This window comes from Aristolochia californica, unplaced genomic scaffold, assembly GCF_029961685.1.
Source record: "Aristolochia californica isolate CCGP_79_NKW_82.1479 unplaced genomic scaffold, dmAriCali1.0.hap1 SCAF_5, whole genome shotgun sequence".
Classification (NCBI taxonomy): Eukaryota; Viridiplantae; Streptophyta; class Magnoliopsida; order Piperales; family Aristolochiaceae; genus Aristolochia; species Aristolochia californica.
Genome location: NW_027182214.1, coordinates 7995628 through 8003973, shown reverse-complemented (window position 1 = coordinate 8003973; position 8346 = coordinate 7995628).

The window sequence follows — 8346 nt, the reverse complement described above, 5'->3', positions numbered from 1 at the left end:
CCAAGTTCTGTGAGTTGACTTGGTCAACCCACATAGATAATGAAATTCTTTTCTCTAAACCCTAAACCCTAAACCCTAAGTCTAGGTTCATAGTTATTTTTTTAGTCCCTAAACCCATAGTTTGATTTCACCTATTTTTTACTCCCTAAACCCGTAGTTTGATTTCACCCTAAACCCTAAGTCTACTTTCCTCTATTTTTTCACCTCTATACTGAGATTTTAATATTTCAAATTATATATTCACTGAAATATATTTGAATCTAATTTCCAAGGAAAAACTATTTTTTTTCCAATCGGAGTTATCTACAAAGAGATATCGATATTTGAATGAGCAAAGGTCAGATTGTAAAAGAGGTTCGAGCAGCAGCAGAAAGTTTCAACTTCCAAGGTATTTTATGCTCTCAATAACTAGAGTTTATATAAAAAAATATATATAAAAATAAATATCTATAAGTCTATTCTTTTACCTATTCAACCAATTTTTATCTGAGTTATCTACAAAGAGAAATCTATATTTGAAGCAGCAAAGGTCAGATTGCAAAAGAGGTTCGAGTAGCAGCAAAAAGCTTTAACTTTCGAGGTATTTTATGCTATCAAGAAAGAGACTTTATATGGAGAATTCTATATAAAAAGAAAGATATGTAAGTCTATTTTTACCTATTCAACTAATTCTCGGTATGATTTTTTTATAAGGAGATATTGATCTTGGAAGAATCAATGATCATGCTAGAAAAAAATGAGAAATAGTACTTAGTTCGGCCAGATGATAGAGACCAAAATCTATCAGATTATTAATCTTCAGATAATTATATTTTATGAAGAGAATTTATACTTGGATGAAAGGTATTTAAGTCTAGTTTCAGAATGAGAAAATTTCATGTCATTCTGATCTATATTTAAAGATATATTCGCATTGGAAGAATCAAAGGTCATATTGGTATTCTGTTGCATTGAAAAATCTGAATTTAAGCCCATTGTTTTGCGTCACTTTTTGAGTTGATATATCAGGAAAATATCTCACTTCTCCCTGGTTTGAGGGCTTATTTATATATCTATGTTATTTTAGCTTATTGCTACATCTATAATATTTGGTTCAAGCTGGGATCACTCCATTACATCCCAAATTGAGGGGGAGAAGTAGAAGAAGTACAAAAAGAGGTATTTTATTCCATATGTTTTGGATAAGTTTATGTGACCAAAATATTCAAGAAAGGGAGAGCACAAAAGATGAAACTTGTGAATTTAAGAAGAAATTTTTATATCGGATTATTTCATGGGTCCTTCTACAAGGTTTATTATTTTGGTTCGTGTTATATGAGTTGGAAGATGGTCGAGTTATATTCAGTTGTAGTTATTATGTCTCTTTGGGCACATTATTATTCAAGAAGAGGTGGCCTCAATACCTTTTCTCATACAATAATTTAATTGACTCTAAAAAATATCACGGTTAGGATACCATGAGAGTCGATGCCTGGATTGGGACTTCCGTCGCTGCAATAATCCAATATGAAGATGAAATAGTTTACAAGAGAGATCGCACACACTTACAGGTGTTGTTTTTTCTCTAACTTCTCTCGGCCGCAAATGATGCTCCTCGGATGAATAATCTTTCTTTGGGTGATAAAAACCCTAACAATGGCGCCCCCAAATATAAAGAGAAAATTAAGGCAACTGAAAACAAGAGTAAAATTCTCAAATTGCCCTTAACAAAACAGTAGTTAATATATCATGCACTAGGCGAGGGCTCCGCCCCCACACCCCTAGGAGGTCCTAACAATGGCACCCCCAAATATAAAGAGAAAATTAAGGCAACTAAAAACAAGAGTAAAATTCTCAACTGCCCACATGGACCGAGCGGGGGCTCCGCCCCCACACCCCTAAGAGGGGGACCTCCCACCCCCCTTTCAACCCCCATGGTGACCTTATTACGAAGGTCAATCCACGTACCGACTCAGCGTAGGGCGTTAATTTGGTTCCACAACTTAACATTCATGACTTTTCATATTAAGGTCATTTATTTGTTAATATAATATAGAGATTAAGGGTTCGATACATAGTATAAATGTATAGAAAAAACTAACCAGAAATCACTTATCTTTCCCAGGTTGAATCTCTTCCTTCAAGAGCACCTTGCATGAAACCTTCAATGGTACTTAAGCATCACTTCAACATGTGAATCCTAAATTCTTAGTTTTGATACCATGTAAAATTTAGGACTCCGTATTGATCTCGAGCCTAAGTGGGAGAGGAGAAAGAGAAGAAGGAGAGGAAGAAGAGAAGAAGAGAGAAAGGAGAGAGAGTTTAGAGATAGGATTGCAAGAGAAGGGAGAGGAGAGTTTGAACGAGTTTGAGAAGTGAGGAGAAAACTTAATGTTCCACATCTTAGCCAAGGGCCTATATTTATAGTTTTTTCTAGTGTATGTTACAATAACTACAATGCCCTTATGGCTACAACCTTACAAGAGAAGAGACATAAATAGACAAGTAAGTACATCTTCATGCAATCTTTATGAGAATTCTTCTTATTTACCAATATGTCACCTCTTGGATGTGTGGGCTTTCTTCCTTGGACGTGTAGGCTTGAGCTGTTAGGAATTAGGCACGCTAATTCCAAACTAACGAGAGCAATAATAATAATCGTGAAAGGAGGAAAAACAAGCACAAAAATACAACATGATTTATACAAGTTTGCCTCAAGGTGAGATATGTCCTGTCTTCCACCACTGCAGTAATCCACTATTAAAATGAAATAGTTTACAAGAGAAATCGCTTCTTTAACCTCTTTGCCTGCAATAGATGATGATGCTCCAATGATAATACTCTAGGTTATAGAACCCTAGCAATGACGCCCACAAATATAAAGAGAAAATTAGGGCAATCACATTACAAGTGTGAAATCCCCAAACTACCCTTAATAAAACTACATTCAATATATCGTGGATCTGGCTAGGGCTCCGCCCCTAAACCTCCGGGGAGGGAGGCTCCCCGCCGCCCTTCCAACCCCCATTGCGACCTTAACATGAAGGTCAATCCGCGTACCGACTCAATGTAAGACGTTAATTAGGCTCCACAACTTAACAATCTCCCACTTGGAGACTAATCCATCATCAATATCTACTCTACATCGGCAACAACTTCTCAAACCTCAGAGAGGAGCCCTTGGCATGATAGATCATCCATGCATGAGCATATCTTGTTATATTCATAAGAATTATGAGATATTAAAAAAATAAAAAACTCTTCAAAGAAGCTTAAGCCAAGTAGAGTTCCAATTCTTCAAATACCACAAATCAGCTAGTGAAAAACTTAGCATAGTAGCCAAGTGAACAAATTTTTGAAATCTAATGGATTAAAAACTTATAATAGGCTCAATAACATTGTTCTTCATAAAAAAAACTTGCACCCACGAAATAATAACTTCTCATGCAAGAGATTTCAACATAAACTGATTTCAGCCAAAAAACTTGTAAACTGACTGAAAAAAAATCTTTTGACAAGCTTCTTCCAATCTAAGATATAGAAATTTCAATACTTTCATATAATAAGCGGGGGGGAGAGGGAGGGTTAGTCCACAATGAAGTGGAATGAATTGCCCCCGCATTACCTAGGTCATCACAAATAAGGCGTTAGTGTAAAAAGACTTGAATTGAAGTGAGATTACACCATTTCATCTACCCAGGAAAAAATGGAGGAAAGTTGATTCTACCTTTTTTCTGAATCATTCACTTACCATGAGCGACGACGTCGCTTCCTCCCCTCCACCCCCCCCCCCCCCCCCCCCCCCCCCCCCCCCCAACGATTTTTTTCGCCCCATTTCTTCCCCTCGTCTTCGTTCTCTCTGCTTTCTCTCATTTTCGCTCTCTACTTTCTCCTTTTGCCCAAACTTCATTCATCCCGTCTCTCTCGCTGTGTAATACCTAGGGTTTCTGCCATCGGCATCAGAGATTCGCGGGATTTTAGGGTTCTTACCGAGTCTATGATGCTTCGAAGAAAGGATTGGGACAGGAACCTCGTCGGCGCAAAGCAATGGAGGGACATTTGTTGTTGTGAGGTAGATCTTCACGCCTTAACAGAATTTTGCGGCGATTTTGAAGGTCTCGGAGCCGCCTGGGAAATTCAAAATCGAAGATCTCGGAGCCGCAGGGCTCTTCGACGACGACGATGACTTATTATTTTTTATTTTTTTACTTTTTAAAATTTTATTCTAATAACACGTAATTTGTATATTAATTTATAATAAACATTAAACCACTGGATTTACATTTTGTGTTAATATATTATTAATTAATAATATGTAAATAAATATATTATGTTATTGATAAATTAATATATTTATTTATTTATTATGTATTTTTTATTTTGTATTAAAATAGTGATTTTTAATGTTAAAAAATATTTTATGTCATTACAAAATAATTTATTTATTTATTATATTCGTTTATGTTATTTTAAAATTTTTATTTATTTTAAATAATTTATTCTAGTCACACATAATTAGTATATTAATTTATAATAAACTTTAATCATTAATTGGTTTAATTATCGAATTTATATAATTAATTAAACCATTAGGTTCATTTATTATATTCTCTTATGTTATTTTTTAATTTTTTATTAATTTTATATAATTTATTCTAGTCACACGTAATTATTGTTTTAATTTATGATAAATTATAATCATTAAGTAATATAATATAATTTTTTTATTAATTAAGATAGTAATATATTGTGGACTACACGTTAAATCACTTATAAGTGTAGTAATCACGTTTATTTTGGTTAATTATATATTTAGGTATATGTTCTATTTAGTCTATTATAAAAGGTTACTAATTCTCTTCTTTATATCATACTTTTCATTTGGGGGCACTAACACTGGAATTTGTTTTCCATCCACTTGAACTCGTCTACACTAACACCCAAACATGAGTTGAAGTTGAATTAATTCATCTCACTTCAATTCAATTTTCCACTTCATTTCCACTCATTGTGGACTAACCCCCTAAAGAAAATCATCTCTGAAACATCTTCTAGAGTAAAAAAAACTAGAGCATGAAGCCATGAATGGATGATAATAACACGAATAAAAAACTTATCTCAACAAGCTTCAATCTTGCTTCACAAAGAGCCTTTTATGAGTAACTTTGATCATCCAAAAATATCATTTTTTGGCCAAAAAAATCATTTTGGTAATATGAAATCATATTTTGAAATCAATGAAAATCTCATTACTTTTTTTTAAATTTTTTTAACATATGACAAAAGGAGGAGAGATAATATGCATATCTTAAGGGAGAGAGTAAAATTGAATATTTTAACAAAATTTGAAAATTCTTAAACACAAGCACTCATGCATGCATAAATTGAAGGGAAGAATCTATAACCCATGCATGTTTTAACACTTGAGAAGAAAATTTTCACATTTCACAAGATAGGTTTTGTCATCATCAAAAGGGGGAGATTGTTGACCTAGGTTGACTCATTCCTAGAGTTTGATGATAACGAAACTTAAACTAACTACTAACAAATTTGCAACTCACAGAAATTCAGGTGCATTCTCTTCAAGTGACTTAGTTACAAGGTCTATGAGGAACAACCGAAAAATGCAACACAAGACCTCAAGTTTAACCAAAGTAGTCACATTAACGAAGCATTGTAGAGAAGAACAAAGAGTAGAAAGACCTAGAGTGTAGGCAAATTAAAAAATTCTCAAGAATTCAAGTAATGTAAAGAGGTTTGTCATGTAGTTTCCAAACCTTAGGCATGAATGTGCATGTTTTCCAACTTCATATAAATGTTTTGAAACTTTTCAATCACTTATTTTTAGCTTTATACATGCAAAACATGTAATTCTACACATTGCAAAACAATATGATTGATCAACCTATATAAAGCTCGATTGATCATACATTGATAGCAAGCCTTTGGCATACACGCTTGATCAATCAACGTCATGCACATCATTGATTAACAAGAATGTTGACAGGCTGAGATACAAAGCTTGATCTATCAACCCCCTTGGACATGATCGATCAACCAAAGTGTTGCCAGTTGAGGTTATAAAGCACGATCAATCACATGGTCAATCAACCTATAACATTGATCGATCAACCCATTATGCGTGCTAAAAATTTAGCTGTTGGATGTTGATTGATCAATAAATGAAAAATCATGATATATCAACCACTTGTGTAGCTTTTGGGATAAAGGTTTTAAACGATTAATTTTGTAAGAAACTTATAAATAGGGACCGAAACTCATTCCTTAGCTTATGAGAGTTTAATGACAAACCTTCTCACTCAATGATCATTTTCAAGTGCATTCTTCCAATTTTATCCATTTGCAAGAGAAATCTCAGATTTCATTCAAATTCTTAAAAAATCTTGCATTGTCTTGGCATTCGTGGTTCTTTCAAGCTCTAAAATCATCTTTCTTTTGTGCCAAACATGCTAGAAGTTTGGAGACACTTTGGGTGTGGCTATCTCTCCATTTAAAGTGTAAGTTTTTGTTTTTTGTATTTTCAATTTTAATAAGGGGTTTTCTAGAGCCATTTAGTTTAGAAGGAAAATTGCCCATTAGAAGTAGAATCTAGCTGTATTGAATCTCTTTGAGAGAGATTTGGAATTTGTGTAATAGGATATTACACTTAACTTTAAAAGGTCAAAATCTCTTTACTTGTAATTTCCATTAATAGTGTATAAGTAAAATTTTCTTGAGCAAGGTCTTTTGGGCAACAATTACCACTAGGGGAACATTGAAAATAAAAAATCTTAGCCTCTTTGTAGTGTGTGCTTGTTTACTTAAGTCATTCAATTTATTTTTCACATTCAACACTTTAAATTTGTAGTTTACATTCTCAATCACCCCCCTCTTGAGACGTCACCTGGGTCAACAACTTTGGTATTTAAAAAAATCTTCCAGACAAGGTCTCTTGTATAAATGTCATGGTCATGTTAACATTGAGGGTTTTGTAGATGTTGATTGGGCTGACTCTTCAAATGATAAGAAATCCTCCTTAGACTATTGTTCCTTTGTTAGACAATTTAATAACTTAAAAAAGTAAGAAGCAAAAGATGGTTGTGTGATTTAGTGTAGAGGCAAATACAAAACAATGACAAATACAATGAGTAAAATGTTATGGGTAAAGTATTTTCTTCTGAGCTGAGATTTCATAAAGACACTCCAATAGAACTCTATTTTCACAATCAAGTAGTGATTTACATTGCCTCAAATCCAGTTTTCTATGAAAGAATAAAACATATAGAAATTGATTGTCACTTTATCCAGGAAAAATTACAAGTTGGATTTATATGTCTTCAACATGTTTCCTCTCAAAGTTAAGTTGTTGATACAAAGGCAATTACAGTAGGACTAATTTGTTCCACATGTTCCAAACTAGGTGTCTTTGACGTATATGTATCAACTTGAGGGGAAGTATTCAAGTAAAAGGTTAAGTTGTCATTATATTTCAACTTTTCTCTTTATCCATGTAAAAGGGCAATCTTGTAACTTTTTCTTGGAGAAAATTATAAATAGAAGCTAAGGGGAACCCAAAAGCTCTTTTTTTTTTTTCCTCCTTTTCCTCCTCTCTTCTTTGCACATGATTCTTCTCCATCTTTTTCTCTTTTCTTCTTCTTCTTCGCACATCTAACTGAAAGGTTTCACAACGGTCATGCATGGAACTCTAAAATCGAACAACCTTTTATACTTCAAGCGTTTATCTTCCTTAATGAAGTGCTTGACTCCAATGTGTGGAGTTCTTTTTTAGCCCAAAATACAAAAATAAATTGTTTTGCTGCAATAATTACTCTTGTTTGCGATGGTTAAAATTGTTATGTTTGTTATCATCAAAATTATAACAATTGGAGGGATCTTGAGACCTTTGTCTAAAATAGGATTAAATGTTTTCATCGTAGATATTTTTTAGTTAAAATTTTTCCCCTTCTTCCCTGATATTCCTTTCTCCCACCTAATACCTCTTAATGTTCAAATTATTTCACTCATCCTCTCTTTTCCTTCTATTCTCTTAATGTACGGTTGGTTGTTCTCTCATGGATATTTATATTTTAAAATATTTTTAACTATGTTATAATGGTTAATTTAATGATTTGTAGCAACTAAAGAAATTTACTTGGAGTTAATAGAATAATCGAGGTAATTATTTTTATATCACATTATTATATTTTTTATATGTTTATATCATATATATTCTTCTTTGATGAATGTAAATTAATGGCCTGTAAACAACATTGGCACATGAGAGAAGTGGGCCTGCGTAACCGGCCGGGAGACAGCGACGTAGCACAGTTCATAATTTCAAATGATGTCATTCAATAAGCCAAACCG